Source organism: Rhinopithecus bieti, unplaced genomic scaffold, assembly GCF_001698545.2.
Source record: "Rhinopithecus bieti isolate Rb0 unplaced genomic scaffold, ASM169854v2 scaffold_64799, whole genome shotgun sequence".
NCBI lineage: Eukaryota > Metazoa > Chordata > Mammalia > Primates > Cercopithecidae > Rhinopithecus > Rhinopithecus bieti.
In genome coordinates this window covers 119,929-142,308 of record NW_016824661.1, presented here as the reverse complement: position 1 = coordinate 142,308, position 22,380 = coordinate 119,929, and the positions used below count along the sequence as shown (strand labels likewise).

Sequence of the window (22,380 nt, the reverse complement as noted above, 5' to 3'; positions counted from 1 at the left end):
AAAATTCAATGGCATTTGTCTGTATTTTAAAAGAAAATCTGAGGAAGAATTTGGGAAGGAATGGTAAGGGAGGAGCCATCACAATCAAACATAATAAGAATTCAAAGGTGTGGAACTAGCTTGCTCCAGAGTCTTCCTTCCCCATGTCAAACCTCCCTTCTCCCTCGACTCAGTGACTGGACCCAGAATAAACACTGATGTTGCCTTCCCTTCTCTTCCCTTCCCTTCCCTTCCCTTCCTTTCTTTTCCCTTCCCTTCCCTTCCCTTCCTTCCATTCCTTCCTTCTACCCTTTCCTCTCTTAATCTTAACATATTCTTCCCTTCTTCCTTCTACTCTCTTCCTTCCTTCCTTCCTTCCTTCCTTCCTTCCTTTGTTCCTTCCTCCTTCCTTCCTTCCTTTCCTTCTTCTTTCTATCTTCCTCTCTCTCACTCTCTCTCTTTCTCTCTTTTTTCACAGGGGAGAAAGGGAACAGAATATGGATGCTCTTCCAGACCAAAACACAAATCTCCAACAAAGAAGAACTCTTGGCTGACCAGCAGTATCCTCACAGCTTCTCTCAGCATCTGAATTCAAAGCTGTCATGAACCAACTCTGGCTGAACCTGAGACCCAGGCCCAGTGCCCAGCAAAAGCCTGCAATTCTGTGGGCCGGGTTCATGGAGACTGCCCCGCAGCATAGAGCCCAGGGGACTAAGTCCCCATTGTGTGCCACCGGCAACTGCTGGCTGGTAGGCATGGAGGAGGTTGGAACCTGTGGCAACCCAGGGTGGGCTGGCTGCTGACTGGAGAGGAGATGTGTCAGGGTGATGACAGGAGAACAAAGAAGCCCAGTGCTCCTTCTCCATGACAAATCACGAAGATGCAATCTTCTATTGAGAGAGAAATGCCCAACAATGATTCTGACTCCCCACAGAGGAATGTCTCTCAGGTCTTCAGCATCTGTAACTGACAGCGGGGGATTGTGACCTCATGCTAAGTTTGGGACTTTATAATGTTAAGTAGCTAACTGATATTGAAAGTGACAGGCACAGAGTGTCTGGTCCCCACCAAATACTGATTGCTGGGGTAAGAACAAGTGTCAGGGTTATAAAAACTGTCATCTTTTGGCCTGTGTTTCTGTTGTATACAAGCTGGTCACATTCTTTGTCCCCACATGTTTTAAATCAAGGAAAAAATATAAATAAAATATTTAGCTCCAAATCTCCCTCACATTTGGCACACAATGTCACCACAAAGCAATCAGATCCCAGCTCTCTTCTCAAGGTTAGATGCTCTGGAGTCTGTCAGGAGGCTGCAATCTGACCAGGGCTCCCTCACCACAGCCAATGGGAGTGGAACCTCCGAGGTGCCTGAGCCCATTCTCTGGCTTATTTTCTCTCCTGGTCCATGCCTGACTTCTTTCTCCAATCCTAGAACCATAGCTCCCAAGCTCTAAGGGAACAGAATCAGGACAGGCCCCTTTCCTTCTTCACCCTGCATGAAAAACCATGAGGACCTTGATATGGTTTGGCTGTGTCCCCACCCAAATCTCATCTTGACTTATATGGTTTGGCTGTGTCCCCATCCAAATCTCATCTTGACTTATAGTTACCATAATTCTTATGTGTTGTGTAAGAGGGACCCAGTGAAAGGCAATTGAATCATGAGAGCACTTACCCCCATACTGTTCTCATGATAATGAGGGCGTTCTCATGAGATCTACTGGTTTTATAAGGGGCTTTCCCCTCTTTATTCGGCACTCATTCTGTCTTCTGCCGCCCTGTAAAGAAGTGCCTCCTGCCATGAATGTAAGTTTCCTGAGACTTCCTTATCCCTGTGGAACTGTGAGTCAATTAAACCTCTTTTCTTTGCAAATTACCCAGTCTTGAGTATTTCTTCAGAGTAGCATGAGAACGAACTAATACAGTAAATTGGTACCTAGGAAGTACGGTGCTGCTACAAGGATACCCAAAATGTGGAAGCAACTTTGGAACTCGGTAACAAGCAGAGGTTGGAAATGTTTGGAGGCCTCAGAAGAAGACAGAAAAATGTGGGAAAGCTTGGAACTTCTTAGAGACTTAAAGGGTTCAGAAGACAGGAAGATGTGGGAACGTTTGGAACTTCCTAGAGACTTGTTGAGTGGTTTCGACCAAAATGCTGATAGTGATATGGGCAATAAAATCAGGCTGAAGTGGTCTCAGAGATGAGGAACTTACTGGGAGCTGGAGCAAAAGTGGCTCTTGATGTGCTTTAGCAAAGAGACTCGCAGCATTTGGCGCATGCCCTAAAGATGTGTGGAACTTTGAACTTGAGAGAGATGATCTGAAACTGAAACTTATGTTTAAAAGAGAAGCAGAGCATACAGGTTTGAAAAGTTTGCAGACTGATGCTGCTACAGAAAAGAAAAACCCATTTCCTTGGGAGAAATTCAAGCCCTTGCAGAAATTTGCATAAGTAAACACAAGCCAAACTTTAATAGCCAAGACAATGGGGAAATGTTTCCAGCACATGTCAGAGATCTTCAGAGCACCTCCTCTCATCACAGAGGCATAGTTGAGAAAAATGGTTTCCTGGGCTGGGCCCAAGGCTCCCTTGCTCTGTGCAGCCTCAGGACATGGTACCCTGCATCCCAGCTGCTTCAGTTCCAGGCGTGGCTATAAAGGGGTCAAGGTACAGCTTGGGCCATTGCTTAAAAGAATGCAAGTCCCAATCTTTGCTGGCTTCCATATGGTGTTGAGCCTATGGACACACAAAAGTCAAGAATTGAGGTTTGGGAACCTCTGCCTAGATTTCAGAGAATGTATAGAAATGCCTGGATGTTCAGGCTGATGTTTGCTGCAGGGGTGGAGTCGTCATGGAGAACCTCTGCTAGGGCAGTATGGAAGGGAAATGTGGGGCTGGAGGCCCCATGCACAGTCCCCACTTGGAAATGCCTGGTAGAGCTGTGAGAAGAGGGCCACTGTCCTCCAGACCCCAGAATAGTAGATCCATCAATCGTTTGCACCATGCCTCTGGAGAAGCCACAGACACTTAATGCCAGCCCATGAAAGCAGCCGGGAGGGGGGCTGTACCCTGTGAAGCCATGGAAGCAGAGCTGCCCAAGGCCTTGGGAGCCCACCTCTTGCATCAGCATGACCTGGATGTGAGACATGGAGTCAAAGGAGATCACTTTGCAACTTGGAGGTTTAATGACTGTCCTGTTAGATTTCAGACTTGCACAGGGCCCGTAGTCCCTTTGTTTTGGCCAATTTCTCCCATGTGGACTGGGTGTCTTTACTTAGTGCCTGTACTCCTCATTGTATCTAGGTAGTAACTAACTTGCTTTCAGTTTTACAGGCTCATAAGTGGAAAGGACTTGCCTTGTCTCAGATGAGACTTCGGACTTGGACTTTTGGATCAATGCTGGAATGAGCTAAGACTTTGGGGGACTATTGGAAAGGGATAATTGTGTTTTGAAATGTGAGGACATGAGGTTTGGGAGGGGCCGGGGTGGAATTATATTGTTTGGATGTGTCCTCATTAAAATCTCATATTGAATTGTAGTTCCCATAATCCCCACATGCTGTGGGAGGGACCCAGTAGGAGGTAATTGAATCAGGAGGGCAGTTACCCCCATGCTGTTCTCATGATAGTGAGTGAGTTCTCACAAGATCTGATGGCTTCATACGGGGCTTTTCTCCTTTGTTTGGTGCTCATTCTCTCTCCTGCCGCCCTGTGAAGAGGTGCCTTCTGCCATGATTATAAGTTTCCTGAGGCCACCCCAGTCCTGCGGAACTATGAGTCAATTAAACCTCTTTCCTGTATAACTTACCCAGTCTCAGGCAGTTCTTTAGAGCAGCATGAGAATAAACTAATACAAATCTCCTGACTCGACCTCCCTTCCATGGAGCAGTAGTTCTTTGACTCTTCACCCCAATGTGTGATAAGGTCATCTGCTTACATTTGCTTCCTTATCATTTCCACTGAGGGGCTATTCAGCTCCTCCAAACCCTGAAGTAGGATAAGCAGGTTCTTCAAGCTCCACTCAGCATTGTGATAGACTGACTGACATGGCACACCTGGGCCCCACGCTTGCTTATTTCTCTCCAAAGAAAATTATTCATGAGTAAAAGCTGGTGGGGCACAGTAGCTCATGACTGTAATCCCAATGCTTTGGGAGGCCAAAGTGGGAAGATCACTTAAGGCCAGGAACTTGAGACCAGCCTGGGCAACATAACAGACTTCATCTCTACAAAAAGAAAAAAGATAGCCAGGCATGGTTGTGCATGCCTGTAATTGCAGCTGCTCAGGAAGCTGAGGCAGAAGGCTTGCTTGAGCCCAGGAAGGGACTGTGCAGTGAGGAGTTCCAGAGCAAAAGCTGCCTGATCTGAGTGCTTTCTGTCTTTGCCATGGTCTTATTGCTTCTCGGTTTTGATATGTTTGGAGTACATGTGCCAGCAGGAAGGGAGGGAGGGTCTGCTGCTCTCCTGGAGCCTGTAATCTACTGGCTTTGCTTAAGACAACCTGGTTTGGGAGTCAGTGAAGCAGACAGGCTGAGCAGTCCTTTCTCTCACCCATACCTACAGGGAGGGCAGAAGGTACATTCTAGAAACTGTGCCTCCCCTCACAGTGGCTTCTATGGCTGGGCCCCATCAGTCAGACCTCACTGGGACTCCAGTAAGATTCCCATGCCAAGAGGAGTGCAAGCAGCCACCACGTCTGAGAGCAAATGCAGTGCCTGCCTTCCATTCAGCATGAACCTCTACAAGAGTGTCCTTGTGATTTTTAGTATTTAATTCGTGTTCAGGATTTGTGACCTGTGCTTTTACCTCCTAATTTTTGCTATATACTTTTCTAGGAAGGAGAAGTACCTTTTTTTTCATGAAGCAGTGCCAACATGCATTGCTTTGAGAATCTCCAGATCTTCTGATTCCTGGCACCTGCAATTTTAGCCTCAGAGCCCAGGTCTTCATCAAGACAATTCTATGTCTTAACAGGATGTATATGAGAAACCTTCTTTTTTGGTTCCATGACTCAACAGATTCTAATGCTGTGGTTTGCAAGTTTGATATTATTATTGGAAATTGTGTCAAATGCCGGGGAAATAAGGAAAGGGTCCCTTCCTTGACTTTTGGTAGGTAAGTGCTATTGTAGTTTATACAACATGAACACGTCACAGGCAGTACAATCTCCACACCATGACTTTCTTCTCCATTCTAATTGGACCCCATTCTAACCCACCTGCTGAGTTTCCCTTGAGGTGCTCCCTGAGGTGCAGGACAAAACAGTCCAAGCCTTCCATTGGGACCAGACAGTCGTTAGGAACTGCAAGCGGCTCGCCTTCCACTCCTTCAATAGACACCAGGCCTCAATCAATGGACTGTCCTGTAATGGGCCAGATGATCAAGATTTTCAACTTCAAGGGCAGCGTGGTCTCTGCTGCCGCTCTGCAGCTCTGCAGGTGGCAGGGAAGCAGCCGCAGCCATGTGTAAATGAATGGGCATGGCTGTGTTCCAAGAAAATATATTTATGGACTCTGAAATTTGAATGTCATACAATATTTATGTATCACAAAACATTATTTTTCTTTTGATTCTTTAGAAAAACATTTTAAAACTCATTCCTTGCTTGTGGACCTCACAAATGCAAGGATTTTTCTCTGAACTCTGCCAGAGACTAACATGAGAAGAAAATGGTCATGTATATTTTGAGCTTGCCCTCCTCAATGCTTTTTTTCCTGGGGTTTTGGGTCCCAGGCTCCAGCAAGAGTTCTGTTTGCATGCAGACAGTCCCTGAGCAATAGATGCTGACACACTATCAAGTGATAACTATAACTTCAATTAATATACTGAATTAGGCCTCGTATAAGCATATGTAGCCATAACAGTGATCTCAACGTTTATTGAAAATTATCTAGGTGAGATGTCTACAAAGGTTTTACCATGCCTTGGTAAACAGCAGATGGTTTATCAATAAAACTTTTTTTATTCTGGCTGTTTTTGATGACGAAGTTGTTTTGTCTTTAAATTAGCCCAAATTATGTTAGGACACATCAGCAAAAGAGCACCTTAAATGTTAAAAGCATTTAATTTATGTGAGAATATCTGTTCCTTTGGAATATGTGGTCTTACTTCCCTATCTTTTATGTGCAATAAATCTCCATGGGTTGTGTTGCTAATCTCATGCCTTGGCAGGTCCCTCCTTGGCCTTTTTCCATGGCTCTGAATGGGGAATGCATATTCATAAAATAATTCACTATTTTGAAAACAGTCCAGGATGAAGAAGGGGAGGAAAGATTTCTTCCTTTAGTTTTCTATCAAATATGGCTTTAAACCTCCTTCATTCTCTCTAAGTTCCTACAGTGTTTGCAGCCATCTGCTCCCTTCTGCCCTGAAATTATGATTTCTTTAAACATATTTAGGAAACATTAAGCTGTTTTAAAATTTTGTTTGACATAGTTAAAAAAAAGATACACTTCATGCAGATTCTGGATTCCACTTGGTTGGCAATTTTTATGGATTTACTTTCTGATATATCACCTTTATTTCAAGAATAAGACAATTTTCTTTGTATGGAAATGTTTGGATAGAATATATTTCAAACAAAGGTATTGATCTTTTTCTGCCTTCCTGTTAGTGCCCTGAGAAATCAGCAAAAGCTGAATAAATTTCAGAAAGTAATGTTTACATTAACTTAATATTAATTTCAGGGTTATGCGACAGTAAAGTCTGACTTTTCTTTCTCATCATGCTGAAATCCTCATTTCCCTAAGAACATGTTTTGCGGTGTCTCCATATAGCGACGTCAAGCTTTTGCGGCTGCAGCTGTCACCATGCCAGTGGCCCATGTGGTGGCCTCTTTTCTCAGGCTCCAGGCAAGAGAGGCTCTAGCACAGTTGTTTAGCACACGCCATAGACAAGGCCAGTGCCTTGGGAGTCGTTGCTGTGCTGACCGTTTTTCTCTTTTGCTCTGTTTCGTGATCACCCCTTTCACCCCCTGACAATATCCAGCTCTCTCACAAACACATGCCTTTGGCCACAAGGGGGACTGGGTGGGAGACTGTGGCCGGACCGGTTCAAATCCATCATTCCCAGTGGGAGACAACTCAAACCACATGGCCTGGTGGCCGCGAGCCACCCAAGCCAACCTCGTGGACAAAGGCGGCAGGGTCACAATGACTAACACAGGGCGGGCTGCCAGGAGGCTTTATGCTTCCCTGAGCCTGGGCTCACGTGTGTATTCCTTTCCAGTGCTTTCGCATCATTTTCTGCATCATTTTAAGCATCATTAAGAAATGGGCAAAACCCACGTATCATTTTAAATTGCCCAATTCTGAAGTGCTCTGTCAGCATTCTAGAGAAGTGAAAATACAACGATTCCAGGAAGGAGTTATTCCAGTCCATGTTTTCATGCATCTGTTCTAACCATAACCATGAGAACCCACTGACAACTATCTAGAGCCTTTATTTGGCTCTGAATAATTTTTTTATCAAATAAGGTAATTAGTGAAGCATGACTTAAATAGGTCAGCAAAATTGTTGATCTTAATATAATTTTTCTTAATAAAGTAAGATCTATGGATTTGATTCTAATTTAAAGATGTTCACTTTTCTTTGTTACTCTTTGCTATTTTGCTAGCTTCTCTTTCTCCCAAATGTCTTTTCATTCAGAGGTTACAGTTTTTTCAGTGACTACATTCTACACATTTCTTTGAACATCTCCATTTGCTGTCTTCATTTTCTAGGGTCCTGTCTGTTCAAACTAAGAGAAGGAGAAAGGGAGTTTCTCTCTTATGGCAGAGAAACGGAGATGTTGTCTGGCCCATCTCCTTTTTCTGCAGGGCACAGAGCTAGTCGACACTTTCCACTCCCGGGGAGCTCACGGTGGCGGTGGGGACCGGGGTGTGGTCAGTGGAGGCCTGGGCTGCCTCTGGGCCTGACTCCTGGAAGCTTCCTGAGTGGCCATCTGCACACTCTCCTCCATCAGCTGGATGTGCAGCCTCCTGCAGAGGACTCTGTTGGCCATGAGGTGTGGCAGCCGCAAGAGGAGAAGACCCCAGGTCCCTGGAACCCCATGGGAAGGCCACCTTCACAAGCACATCTGCCCTCATGGTTTTCTGGGACCATTTTCTTTGGCCACGGGGCAGTGCGGGTGGGCGAGCATCCTCTGCTGAGTGATGTACAGGAATGTACTTGCCTCTGAGGGGCGAGGACATCACTCGGCATGTGCGGGGTGCTGCGTTCCTCTGCAGAGTGAAAGGTGCTTTCACATACCCACGTACAGGTGATCACACAGGCTGCCTGCTGCGGTGCCACCCTGCGCACCCCACCTCCTCCGGCCACCCCACCCAGCTAGTGTCTTCCTGCCTGGCTCCCAGCCTGGGGACCCTAACATGGGCGTGAAGTCGTTGCCTTCTCTCTCCTCTCTTTGCTAATATGGATTCTTCTCCATGCCTTGTTCATCAAGGGCCTTTCCTTTTCCCTTTTTGAAATTCTAAGTAGAAGAAACAGGCAGCAAACAGGAAAGCATCTGGAGGCTGCCTGCTTCTTCTCTCTGCAGTACAGTTAGGGTGCTAGCACAGCCCTCACTGTTTCCAAGACTGATGGGGGAGAATGAGAATAAGGAAGTTCTGACAGTCTCCAGGTAAAACTGTGAACTGGAGCTAGGGTTATTCCCTCTGAAAATCCAACTAGAGCTACAGGAAAGGTGCAGATCTCCCTTTTGATGAGAGAATAGTGGATTCCGTATTGTCTAAGCCACTGTTGTTTGCCTCAGTCTTTGCAGCCAGTTCTAACCTGGCCTGAGAGAGAAACCATGAGGGAAGTGATGCAGGTGGGGAAGCAGTGAGAACAGGTGAGGCAGGAGCCATGGGCACATGCTACAGTGCAGGACACAGGGAGGGGTCGGCCAGGAGAGGTGGGAAGCAGAACCAGAGACAGGCAGGCTGGTTCTTTGACCAGCTAGGAAACTGTCCTGAATCCAAGATGGGCCATGAAGGGATCTAATCCAATGCTCAGACAATGCTCTGATTTTAGATGTTTAGCAGCTTCACATTTATTTTCACGGGGAGAATGTAGTGTGAATGAGTGTGTGCATGTGTGAAGAAGTGTGTGTTTCTGGGTGGGTACATGTGTGTGTACATGAGTATGCGCATGTCTTGGGGAGGCATGGTCCAGCATATGATACAGAACTTGCAGGTAGGAAGTAACTGTGGCAATAAAGAAGAGAAATCATGAAGGTCAAAACTACAAAAACTATGAATTGTCAGACCACGTGGGAGATACATTGAAGGGAGAGACAGGGAGGTAAAATAATCAAAACTCAGTTATTGATTAGATGAGGTGGCCACACCATTTGCCCCAGGCTTGTTACACAATAAGCAATCAGTATGCAGGTATTGAGCACAGGAAAGAGTCAATTAATTTTAATTCATACTAAAGATTTTAATTTGCAATTTTGATTTTCTACTATCTGGGAGGGATAATAAATTGAATGCATACAGCTTTAAGGAATCTATCCACTTATTATAGTGCAGTCCATTGAACCTGCAGAACAGTTTGTAAAATAAGTATGAATTTTAAAACCCTTGAAATTCAGTGCATGCTATTTTAAGAAAATCTATATTTGTCTTTTTTGTAATGCTGATTTCACTGCTGTTAGACTGCATCTGTGTCCACCTTGAGCTCTGAAGCCTTGTGTACTCTGCAAAACACTCATTTGTCCCTTGGTTTGTTACCTGCTTGGGAGACCCATTTGACCTGAGGGTCTGCCATGGCACAACTAAAATTGAAAAGTAGTTATCTCTCGGTTATCGGTTTTCTATCATAATAAATATGTTCACACACAGTAGGATGTTTTCCTGTCACATTCCCATGATTAAAAAGAACACTACTATTTTCTCCATAAAGCTTGCATTGGGGCTGCCCTTGGAGTTTTTCATCTTATGTACTTCCCCATTTCTCCTGCTAGTGATATTTTGACACAAGGGCCAAAGTGCTCATTGAGGGTGCGCCAAACCACATTTTCCTCTCTATATTTACGTTTTGTAAAATAGTTAAGGCAACCCCTTCTCATGTTTTCAGGGTTTTGTTTGTTTTGTTTGTTTGTTTTTTCTGAGACAGAGTCACCCAGGCTGGAGTGCAATGTCCCAATCTTGGCTCACTGCAACTGCCGCCTCCTAGGTTCAAGCAATACTCCCGCCTCAGCCTTCTAAGTAGCTGCGACTACAGGTACATGCCCCCATGCCCAGCTAATTTTTGCATTTTTAGTACAGACAGGATTTCGCCATGTTGGCTGGGGTGGTCTCAAACTCATGTTCTATGTGAAAAAACAGAAAATAATTCAAGAGCTATTAGAAGTGTGTGCCTTTCCCTTCCACAGTGAAGAGAATGCCCCTTCCAAATGGATTCTAACCTCATCCAATTCTGTGTAGACAGCAAGACCACATTGTTCTCAGGATGCATCTGAAACCCTGAGCTGATGGATCTTCCACAACCTACATTCTGTGCACTGCCATGTCACTATCTGATGATTGACAAATAGGGTCCACATCTTTCCATCCCGTGTGTCTAAATGCTCACTGGAATCATGCTTGATTACAGGAGTATCTTCTTGCTCTGTGCAGTCCCAGCCACTGTATCTTTCTGTAAGAAAGAGCAGTTCATAAGTTCTTGGAGGTTTGCCCTGGGGAACTGTGGAGCATAAAGCCCAGATATGAGTTAGCAGTTGATATTTGAGAATGCAAATTGAGTGACATAGATGTCCCAATGCAAGACAATTGTTACTTTTGAGGTCTGGATGAGTATCGGGTTTATCAAGCTGATGTGAATTGGGAATCCCTGGAAAGGAAGAGTGGTTCTTGTACACTGTGAGGGGACTGGATTCTAGCTGTGCCAGGTGGAATGATTAAGGCTTGCATTGTAGAATTACAAGGAACTGTATTTACAGAGACAGGAAATTGAAAAGCCGGGAAGAGTGGATCCCAAGTGGGGAGCCCAAGTGGCCTGGAAGGAGATATGAGACTAGAGCAGAACTAAGTATGCAGAAAAATAACAACTGAGGTTTGGGGAATGATCCCAGAGGCACCAGCCAAGTGTGTAAAGCAGCGTGAAAACTGACCTAAGTGAATTTCTCCTCCCAGCAATTGTCAGTTCTTTGGATAAACAAAGTCTCTAGCACTCAGTGTTCCATGGGGGAACATGTCTCCTCCTCTCCCCACAGCCTTGCTACCAGATTATTATACAAGAAAAGAAAGTCTTAGTATCAAGTTTGCAAATCATATAGTCACTTTTTGGCACACATGCACAAATGTACTCATTCAACCTATTCTAACAGCTGAGGAAAACTTCCCATCCCTGTCTTTAGGGTCTCCAAACCACACCTCACGTGGACACTTCACTTGGGGATGGACCCAGGGATACGCTGATGGCAGGACCAGCCATGCTTGGAGTTGCAAGAGAGGACAGAGACCTGATGGGGTGGAGGGATGTGGGAACGACTGGCTTCAGACCTCGGGAAGCTTTGGCCATGATATGAGGTGATGAGCTTGCCAAATTTGCATATGGAAGATGTCACTGGTGTGCAGGGAGTGAACGAGGATAAAGGCATAAGTGAGTCTTGCCAGAGATCAAGGACAAGGCATTGGATAAAAGTCCAAGAAGAGCATAAGCTGGTCATTTGCAAGGCTCAGATATCCCAACCAGGGGACTGGAGAAGAAGCAGGTATTCTGTTATGCCCCTGAGCAGTGAGGTCCTGAAAACAAGAAAAAAGAGTCGAGGTCACAAAAAGTCCCGGTAGGCAAACAGAGCCTTGCATTTCACAACTGGGGGAGCAAGAAACAGCAGAGCCAGATGGTGCCAGATGGAGCCGTGTGTTGAAGGCTTGGTGCCCAAGCAGGGAGTTATGGGCAGCCTGCCTGTCTCACTCAGCTAAACATGGTACAAATAAAAATATTTGTCTGGAATGAGAAAATAAATCACATCAGATTATAACAAGTGGAAACACACACACACACAAATAATAAACTGCTAGATGTCTACTATTATATTTGCCTACAATTTTCTGTTGCATATTCTTTGATTGTCTTTTTAAGTGACAGTGATTTCCTAGTATATTTTTATAGTAAAACTAGAAAATTGTTTAGTCTTTGCTTTAACTTGCTTGTTTAACATTTATTTATGTTTATGTATTTCCTACAGTAAAACTAGAAAAAATAGTTTAGTCTCTGCTCTAACTTGCTTGTTTAAAACGTATTTAGTTTTATATATTTTCTACAGAAAACTAGAAAAAATAGTTTAGTCCTTGCTTTAAGTTGCTTGTGCAACATTTATTTGTTTTTATCATTAAACATGGAAAAGCATAAGACATGCAGGAACTCTTGCATTTGCACTACTGATGTGGGCTTGTGCTTTACAGACACAGGGATCTTAATAAATTCTATTTCATAAGATTTCCATCAAAAGTCAAAGAAAAGAACTATCAATATATTCCTAAATATTAGTGCTGCCTAACTGGATATGTTTCTGACAAGAGAGAGCATCCATTTTGCTGAGGAAATCTGTTTACAGTTTTACACATCTGGGGATTGGACTGGCTTCTAGTGCCATATATATACACATATATATATGAAAAATATATATCTGAAAATATATATGTGAAAAAAATATATGAAATACATATATATGAAAAATTTTGTATATTTATTTGAGACAGAGTTTCGTGCTTGTCACCCAGGCTGGAATGCAATGGCACAATCTCGGCTCACTGCAACTTCTGCCTCCTGGGTTCAAGTGATTCTCCTGCCTTAGCCTCCCAAAGTAACTGGAATTACAGGCCCATGCCACCATACCCAGCTAACTTTTTTGTATTTTTCGTTGAGATGGGGTTTCATCATGTTGGCCAGGCTGGTCTTGAACTCCTGACCTCGGGTGATCCGCTCGCCTCGGCCTCCCAAAGTGCTGAGATTATAAGCGTGAGTCACTGCACCCTACCATAGTGCCATATATTTTAAGACTTTTCTCATCGGCCCCACAGGCTTTCATGCCAACACCTTGAGGACACACTCCTATCCTAGGACCTCTGTCCAGCCCCTTCCTATGTGTCTTATAGGAGGGACAGGTAACAGTAACTTGATTATACAAGTAAGTTACTGTTACATCCATTTACTGTATCAGGTTAATTACAATCTAAATGTATCTCTAAAGCAACTCCACTTTCTGAGATCCCTAACTTGTTCATAGCCTGTTCAATACCAGCCGCCATGAAGGGAAGGTGAGCAAGGGATAGATGGAATGTAATTGATCTCAATTGCAGTGACATTCTTAGACTGGCAAATTTTATCACACATGTGGTCCACAAACGCATTGCAAGGCCACCCTAAGGGCTGAAGCTCTGTGAACTGCACCATCAATGGCTTCCAGTTCCCAGAAACTGCCTCAGGCCTCTGAAGCAGGGGTCTCAATCATCATTCAATGGACATGTGAATATTCATCAATGAACGTATCAGGAGGGACTTCATGAGAAGATAAGGCCTGCCCACTTCAGACAAAAGCATCCAGTGCATTTCCTGCTAGACCATCTTCTAGCTTCTTTGAAGCTGGAGGCTGTTCAGTGCAACCATATCACATGCTGTGCAGGACAAATCCTGGCAGAAGGCCCACGTGTGGGGAGGCTCCACGGCAGGTGCTGACTCACAGGAGGTTATCCCCCTTGTCTCACCTGCAGGCAGGGAAGTCAGAAGGACCAGGGAGAAACAGAAGAAATCGGACTCCTCCTTGACCAGCTGCTGGCCTGCGTAAAGTGTGATCCCCGTCACTTTGAGACTTTATATTATTCTGCAAAGTAGGGACATGAAAAGAAACTTTTTTAAAATATTATTTTTTATTTTACTTTTTCAGATGGAGTTTTCCTCTTGTTGCCCAGGCTGGAGTGCAATGGCGCAACCTTGGCTCACTGCAACCTCAACCTCCCAGGTTCAAGCGATTCTCCTGCCTCAGCCTCTTGAGTAGCTGGGATAACATGCCTGGTTAGTTTTCGTATTCTTAGTAGAGATGGGGTTTTACCATCTTGGCCAGGCTGGTCTCGAACTCCTGACCTCAGGTTATCCACCTGCCTCTGCCTCCCAAAGTGCTGTAATTATAGGCATGAGCTACTGTGCCCAGCAGAAAGAATCTTAAGTTAAGAAAACTATCTTAACCAAGAGTTAGCCATGGAGAAGTCAGTTAAGTTTATTTAGGAACCATGGAAACACAGCCACAGGGTAGTGGATAGAATCAGCTGAATGTCTTGAACTTAGATAAAATGCATGCACATAAACAAACACCAACATTTCTTTATTGACTTTTATTTATTTTTTTATGTGAAAAGTGGGAAACCTGCATTTTGCACCATTTTAGCAGCATGTGGCCAGGTTTTATGATAGGATGCCGCTCTGCACGTGAGACCTGAACTGTTCTCTGGTTCTGTTTAGACCATACACCTTCTCTGTTTCTATTTTGTTAGTGCCTAGAGATGAGATGACATATATTTTACCTTTTGTGTTGTGGTGGCTGAAAATTTCCAGCCACAAAGACATAGTTGGAGGATGAAATTTTTCCCAACCGAAACCAGGTGCACGTATATGACCCAGGGTATTTCCTTAGAGACCAAATGCTTAAGTTCTCATCAATAAACTTAACAGTAGGCGGCACCAACAACAGACCCAGTTCACTAACAAAATGGAATGCAACATATGGGATAGACATGGTTTCACTGAAATAATCTGTGGTCTGTGATTGCATTTCCAAAAGAAGTTAATAACCACCTTCACAGGGCTATGGATTGCAGCTCCAGTTCTGAAACAATAGACCTGGGACATTCAGACTCATTTCGGGTGAACTAATCATTTTCTGAAAAGAAAAGTAAAAGAAATTATTTGTAACAGATATATAAGTATCATGGGGACAGACAATATACTTCCAAATGCACTAAATCACATTTCTTTCAACTTACAAACCACCCCACAGACAGTGCAATATTCTACCGAAACCCTTTCTCACAGGGGAACTCAGGTGGAGGAGACCAGCTTCTTGAAAGATGATGGTAGGAATAAAGGAATCAAGTAGACAGTATTGAGTCAGTGGAAAAAAAATAGTTTGTTTTTATTTCCCCAAGGATGATTTAATTTAACTGAGATAATTTGAAAAAAAAAAAAAAAAAAAAGCTTACATACATGTAAGAACGATCAGACTGACAATGAGAAATGCAGCTTCTAAAATAATCATTACCACAGATGATCATGTTTGTAACAAGATGGAAATTTGAGAATACTCAAATGAGAGTAGTGGAAATAATTGAAGGTTGGAGAATAGGTCTACAAAACCAAGGGCAACTGAATTATGATGGCTTCAGCTGAGAGGAGTATCATCAAACTGGGTTGATTGTTTTTGAAGAGTGAGTCCGGCGAAATCTACACTGAGGAGAAGAACGGAAATAAATGAACATTTATAATAAAGAAGAAACAATGGATGTTAGAACTAGAAAAGACCTCAAAATCACATTAAGGGGCCCCATTATAACTGACGGTTAGAATCCCTGGGGCTAAGATTCAGAAATCTGTTTTTAAAAATCCCTAATGAGTTCAATTGATCCTCAAAACGGAAGCCCGGCATGGAGTCAGCAGTTCACTTTTGGTCTCGCTTCTATTACAGAAGAGTTAAGGTAGCAAGGTAGCTAAAAGGCAAAAAAAAAAAAAAAAAAAAAAAAAGCTCACATTCTGACTTCATGTTTAATTAGAAATTAGAAAGCTCTCCTGTGTAGATTCTGTAATAGCTGTAGTTTCTAAACAGCTGAAAGAATCCCTCTTCCATCTTGTACATGCTGAGGATCAGAGTGCCAGTTTAGGATTTATGTTTGACATGAATCAGAGGATCTGTGCAATCCCACTGAGTCAAGGGAGGTGAGCCCAGACATGAAGCTTTATTGCCATCGGGAAGAACGTATGCTCTATACGTCCCTCTGGACTCGGGTATGGGCTTTTATTGTTTTCTTTAGCACTTCTCAACTCAGCAGCAAGAAGAATCTGTTACTTGGGACAGATTTAATTTGGCAAAATCCACCCGTTATCCTTATCAGAGTACTTGGGAAGCACCTACTTTGCATAATGAAGTGCTTGGCACTGAGATTCCCACATGCAGGCGTTGGGATGGTTAGGGTTTTGTTCCATTCCCCTGGACTCATGTCCAGTTTGGAAATTGCATTCCGAAGAAATATGCAGTCATCATTCTTGTCTTCATTCATATCAGTTTCAATTGCTGATATTGTAAAGATGCTCCTTATTCGCCTCTGTGGGTTCAAAAAAGTGGCAGGCTATGGGAAACACTTGGAAACTATCGCATTCACTTGCTTCAATAATGACTGGATAAGAAACATGTACAGGTTACTCTCTATGCCCAGGAATTGCAGACAAAGCAAAGAGAACAGAAGAAATTGGCTCCATTTTGCAAGTTGATGGGTCTATTAAAGAAAAGCATGATTATGTCTTCATATTAATTAGCAAATTGTATTTCACCTCTTCTCTATTCTTGCCTCTTGGCCTATACAGCCATTAGTTAACCCAAAATCTGCTTTCTACCCATCTCTATCTCTGCCACATGCTAGCTGAGAAATCATGAGCAAGTCACTCACATCTTGGACTCTTAGTTTTCTCAACATTTAAAATGAGAACAGTAATACCTAACTCAAAGAGTAGCTGTAGGAATATGAAGTGTCAGGCACACAACTCTCAATCAGTGTTGCTTTCCTTGGTTTTGAAAGGATGGGTGTATTAGTCCATTTTTGCACTGTGATAAAGAAATGTCTGATACTGAGTAACTTATAAGGAAAAATTTAATTGGCTCCCAGTTCTGTAGTCTGTAGAGCAAGTCTAGCAGCTTCTGCTCAGCTTCTGGGGAAGCCTAGGAAACTTACAATCATGGTGAAAGGCAAAGTGGTAGCCATTGCTTCACATGGTGGGAGGCGGAGAAAGGGTTGGGGGGCAGTGCCACACACCTTTAAACAACCAGATCTTGTGAGAACTCTATCACAAGAACAGCACCAAAGGGATGGTGCTAAACCATGAAGGATCCACCCCATGATCCAGTGACCTCCCTCCAGGCCCATCTCCATCACTGGGAATTACAGTTAAACATGAGTTTTGGGTGGTGTCAACTTGGTTGGATTGAAGGATGCAAAGTATTGATCCTGTGTGTGTCTGTGAGGATGTTGCCAAAGGAGATTAACATTTGAGTCAGTGGACTGGGGAAGGCAGACCCATCCTTAATGTGGGTGGGCACCATCTAATCAGCTGCCAATGAGGGTAAAATATAAAGCAGGCAGAAAAATGTGAAAAGGCTAGACTGGCCTAGCCTCCTAGCCTATATCTTTCTCTCATGCTGGATGCTTCCTGCCCTTGAACACTGGATTCCAAGTTCTTCAGTTTTGGGACTTGAACTGCCTCTCCTTGCTCCCTGGTTTGCAAATAGCCTATTGTGGGACCTTCTGATGCTATGAGTTAATACTTAATACACTCCCCTTTCTTTCTATCTATCTATCTATCTATCTATCTATCTATCTATCTATCTATCTGTCTATCTTATTAGTTCTGTCCCTCTAGAGAATGCTGACTAATACAGATGGGACAGATATTCAAACCATATCATTGGAATATTTGAACTCATTATAGGAATATGTATAAAGCAGTGATAAGACCAATACTCTTTTCTGTAGTGTTGGAGTTAATGTCCAGCTAGCCAATATTCTTTAAATATTTGTTGAAATATATAAATAATTGAGTCCCCAGCTCAATCACATTCTGGTGTTAAGGACTTGTCACTTCCCTTATAGCTTTTCACCATTTGATCTTGAAATACTGGAAAAGAGTCAACATGTAATGGGAAAGGTGTTGGAAAGATGCTAGGAACTGTTAAAGAGCAAATTCTTTTGCTGTCATGACTGCATCTTCCAAGAGTCACCAGGAAGCAATGGCAGCCACAGCCATCCTTCTACCCCAGAGCTCCTTCGCTATTACTTGGGCCCTTTAGAGCTTGGGACTCAAGACAGTGCTGCAGAAATGGGGTGCCCCTGAGGCCCATCTGCCAGCATCCCCACTGTGGGCTCACAGGTGTCTCAGGATGGACCCATCCCTCTGACTCTCTTCTTCTTTGGAAACTTTGGGCTGTTCCTCTGTGGCCCACTGTGACTCCCACCCCCCTCTTCTGTGCAATTTTTCTCCAATGAAGAAAATGATAATCTATGAAGTTTCTAAATCATCCTCTTGGGTCCCCAGAATCAATAAGAGGCTGCTTGAGTTTCCTAAGCATTCGAGGCCAGTAAATATTAGGAAAGAGATGGGGTCAAAATTAAAACAAGCAAAAAACAAGGACACCTAGGAGACCTCTCCCAAACTTCGTAAGATGTTATTTGAAGTAAATTAGGGCAAGGACTCACTTACCTGTTTTTTTTTAATCAATGGAGTTAAAAAAGAAAACTTATTTTTTTGGAGAATCCAACCCTAGCTTACTCTCTGTGCATCCTGTTTCCTTCCTTTAGCTGAGTCCTTGTGACTCCCAGCACCTTCCTGAAAAGTCCTTTGTGGTTTTCCCTCTCCCCTCTTTCCTCTTGTGCCACACAGCACAATAAGACAAAGGTGAATGGCGATTTACTTACATACCAAGTATAACTCCAATAAAATACCTTTCACAGAATCCCATATTTCATGTAAGAAAATATCTTTGTAACATTCATAAAATATTTTATAGGCCAAACAACTAAATACAAAACAAAATATAAAATCATAAAGATATACAAACATTAGTTGATAAAATAATCCTTCACAGAGAATTTGAGTTATATCTATATAATTTCAATTCTATGCTTATTAGTGAAAATACAAGTCATTTGGATACACTTTTTAAAATTGCAATTATTGGATTCTGTTCCAAGATGGCCAAATAGGAACAGCTCTGGTCTGCAGTTCCCAGCATGACTGATGCAGAAGACGGGTGATTTCTGCATTTCCAACTGAGGTACCTGGTTCATGTCATTGGGACTGGTTGACAGTGGGTGCAGCCCATGGAGGGCGAGCTGAAACAGGGCAGGGCGTCGTCTCACATGAGAAGAGCAAGGGGTTGGGGGATTTCCCTTTCCTAGCCAAGGGATGCCGTGACAGACTGTACCTAGAAAAATGGGACACTCCTGCTCAAATACTGTACTTTTCCCATGGTCATAGCAACCAGCAGACCAGGAGATTCTCTCCTGTGCCTGGCTTGGCAGGTCCCATGCCCACAGAGCCTTGCTCACCGTTAGCACAGCAGTCTGAGATTGACCTATGAGGCTGCAGCCTGGTAGGCGGCGGGCATCCGCCATTAATGAGGCTTCAGTAGGTAAACAAAGTGGCTGGGAAGCTCGAACTGAGTGCAGCCCACTGCAGCTCAGCAAGGCCTACTGCCTCTATAGACTCCACCTCTGTGGGTGTGGTGTAGCTGAACAAAAGGCAGCAGAAACTTCTGCAGACTTAAACAGTCCTGTCTGACAGCTCTGAAGAGAACAGTGGTTCCCCCAGCATGGTGTTTGAGTTCTGAGAATGGACAGACTGCCTCCTCAAGTGGGCCCCTGACCCTGTGTAGCCTAACTGGGAGACACCTCATAGTAGAGGCTGACTGACTCCTCATACAGGCAGGTGGCCCTCTGGGATGAAGCTTCCAGAGGAAGGATCAGGCAGCAACATTTGCTGTTCTGCAGCCTCTGCTGGTGATACCCAGGCAAACAGGGTCTGGAGTGGACCTCCACCAAACTCCAACAGACATGCAGCTGAGGAATCTGATGGTTAGAAGGAAAACTAACAAAACAGAAAGGAATAGCATCAAAATAAACAGAAAGGACATCCACACCAAAGCCCCATATGTAGGTCACCAATATCAAAGACCAAAGGTAGAAAAAACCACAAAGATGGGGAGAAACCACAGCATAAAAGCTGTGAATTCTAAAAACCAGAGCAGCTCTTCTCCTCCAAAGGATCACAGATCCTCACCAGCAATGGAACAAAACTGGATGGAGAATGACTTTGACGAGTTGACAGAAGTAGGCTTCAGAAGGTCGGTAATAACAAACTTCTCCGAGCTAAAGGAGTATGTTCTAACCCATTTCAAGGAAGCTAAAAACCTTGATAAAAGATTAGATGAAGGGCTAACTAGAATGAACAGTGTAGAAAAGTCTTCAAATGACCTGATGGAGCTGAAAACCATGGCACGAGAACTTTGTGACTCATGTACAAGCTTCAATCGCTGATTCGATCAAGGGGAAGAAAGATATCAGTGATTGAAGATCAAATTAATGAAACAAAGTGAGAAGACAAGTTTAGAGAAAAAAAGAGTAAAAAGAAATGAACAAAGCCTCCAAGAAATATGGGACTATGTGAAAAGACTACATCTACATTTGATTGGTATAACTGAAAGTGATGGGGAGAATGAAACCAAGTTGGAAAACACTCTTCAGGATATTATCCAGGAGAACTTCCCCAACCCAGCAAGGCAGGCCAACATTCAAATTCAAATTCAGGAATACAGAAAACGCAAAGATACTCCTCAAGAAGAGCAACCCAAAGACACATAATTGTCAGATTCACCAAGGTTGAAACAAAAGAAAAATTATTAAGAGCAGCCAGAGAGAAAGATCGGGTTACCCACAAAGGGAAGCCCATCAGACTAACAGCAAATCTCTTGGCAGAAACCCTACAAGCCAGAAGAGAGGAGGGGGCAATATTCAGCATTCTTAAAGAAAAGAATTTTCAATGAAGAATTTCATATCCAGCCAAATTAAGCTTCATAAGTGAATGAGAAATAAAATCCTTTACAGAGAAGCAAATGCTGAGATATTTTGTCACCACCAAGCCTGCCTTACAAGAGCTCCTGAAGGAAGCACTAAACATAGAAAGGAACAACCAGTACCAGTCAATGCAAAAACATATCAAATTGTAAAGACCATCAACATTATGAAGAAACTGCATCAATTAACGGTCAAAATAACAACTAACATCATAATGACAGGATCAAATTAATACATAACAATATTAACCTTAAATGCAAATGGGCTAAATGCCTCAATTAAAAGACACAGACTGGCAAATTGGATAAAGACTCAAGACCCATTGGTGTACTGTATTCAGGAGACCCATCTCGCATGCAGAGACACACATAGGCTCAAAATAAAGGGACAGAGGAAGATCTACCAAGCAAATGGAAAGCCAAAAAAAGAGCAGGGGTTGCAATCCTAGTCTCTGACAAAACAGACTTTAAACCAACAAAGATCAAAAGAGACAAAGAAGGCCATTACACAATGGTAAAGGGTTCAATTCAACAAGAAGAGCTAACTATCCTAATACAGGAGCACCCAGATTTATAAAGCAAGTCCTTAGGGACCTACAGAGAGACATAGACTCCCACACAATAATAATGGGAGACTTTAACACGCCACTATCAACATTAGACAGATCAATGAGACAGAAGGTTAACAAGGATATCCAGGACTTGAACTCAGTTCTGCACCAAGCGGAACTAATAGACATCTACAAAACTCTCCACCCCAAATCAACAGAATATACATTCTTCTCAGCGCCACATTGCACTTATTCTAAAATTGACCACATAATTGGAAGTAAAACACTCTTCAGCAAATGTAAAAGAACAGAAATCACAAAAAACTGTCTCTAAAACCACAGTGCAATCAAATTAGAACTCAGGATTAAGAAACTCATTCAAAACCACACAATTACATGGAAACTGAACAACCTGCTCCTGAATGACTAAATAACGAAATGAAAGCAGAAATAAATATGTTCTGTGAAACCAGTGAGAACAAAGACAAAATGTAACAGGATCTCCGGGACATTTAAAGCAGCGTGTAGAGGGAAATTTATAGCACTAAATGCCCACAAGAGAAAGCAGGAAAGATCTAAAATCAATACCCTAACATCATGATTAAAAGAACTAGAGAAGCAAGAGCAAAACAATTCAAAAGCTAGCAGAAGGGAAGAAATAACTAAGATCAGAGCAAAACTGAGAGAGATAGAGACACACAAAAAAAACCTTCAAAAAATCAAGGAATCCAGGAGCTGGTTTTTTGAAAAGATCAAGAGAATTGATAGACTGCTAGCCAGAGTAATAAAGAAGAAAAGAGAGAAGAATCAAACAGATGCAATAAAATTTGATAAAAGGTTTATCATCACCGATCCCACATAAATACAAACTACCATCAGAGAATACTATAAACACCTCTACACAAATACACTAGAAAACCTAGAAGAAATGAATAAATTCCTGGACACATACACCCACCCAAGACTGAACCAGGAAGAAGTTGAATCTCTAAATAGATCAATAACAGGCTCTGAAATTGAGGCAATAATTAAT

The 22,380-nt window shown here is 43.0% G+C and overlaps 1 long non-coding RNA gene across 6 annotated transcripts in view; it reads right to left on the bottom strand.

The window, feature by feature from the left end:
• Positions 1–15,171: 15,171 nt before the first annotated feature.
• Positions 15,172–22,380, bottom strand: part of LOC108522366 (uncharacterized) — a 30,902-nt gene continuing 23,693 nt past the window's right edge. For all 6 annotated transcript variants that reach the window (XR_001883431.1, XR_001883429.1, XR_001883433.1 and 3 more), the window contains 2 exons: positions 16,090–16,279; positions 15,172–15,409 (listed from right to left, as the gene is read on the bottom strand). This is a non-coding gene — a long non-coding RNA (uncharacterized LOC108522366). The remainder of the gene's footprint in view (positions 15,410–16,089; positions 16,280–22,380) is intronic.